The sequence below is a fragment of the Gossypium arboreum genome, chromosome 1, assembly GCF_025698485.1.
Source record: "Gossypium arboreum isolate Shixiya-1 chromosome 1, ASM2569848v2, whole genome shotgun sequence".
Classification (NCBI taxonomy): Eukaryota; Viridiplantae; Streptophyta; class Magnoliopsida; order Malvales; family Malvaceae; genus Gossypium; species Gossypium arboreum.
In genome coordinates, this window is record NC_069070.1 from 105,884,341 (window position 1) to 105,885,079 (window position 739).

Here is a 739-nt window from a genome sequence, read left to right on the forward strand (position 1 = left end):
AAAATCCATTTAATATTTTTATATATGTGTTAATCTATTTTAATAATTTTTCTTTATTTTTATTTTCATAATTATTTTTAGTTTTTATCATATTATTTAAACATTTTGTATAATGTCTCATTTTTTTTGTGTATATTTGAACATATATAATTTATAGATTAATTTAATCTTATATGCACTATTAATTCCATGTTATTTTTTACATATAATTGCTTCTAAATTTATATATATATATATATATATATATATATATATATATATATGTATATGTCTTTTAAATCTATTGTGTACATAATTGGTTTTCTAAGATCATACTTTATTATGTATTTTTACTATCCTTTCATATTTTGTGTATTATTTAAATTCTCCTTCATTGTGTGTATATTGTCAATTTTTTTTATAAATATACTTTTTTAACATTTGGCATATTATTTGATTTAAATGTCTTCTTTTTGCAACATCAATTTTTTTAAAAAAATTATATATATGTTCTTTATTTTTCTTATAAATTAATTCAAGTTCTAGCATATGTTATTTGCTCGTTAATCCATCATTTTTAGAAATTATTTTTGTATTGTATTGGTTTTATATTGTTTGGTATCCCATGTGTTAATTGTCTTTATATTATTTCATGTAAATTTGCTACACCACATTTACTCCTTTCTTTATGTATTATTAAATAAACTGTTCTTCACCCATGCTTGTGAATTTGGTTATATTTTGGGTTAATTGCTTGTTT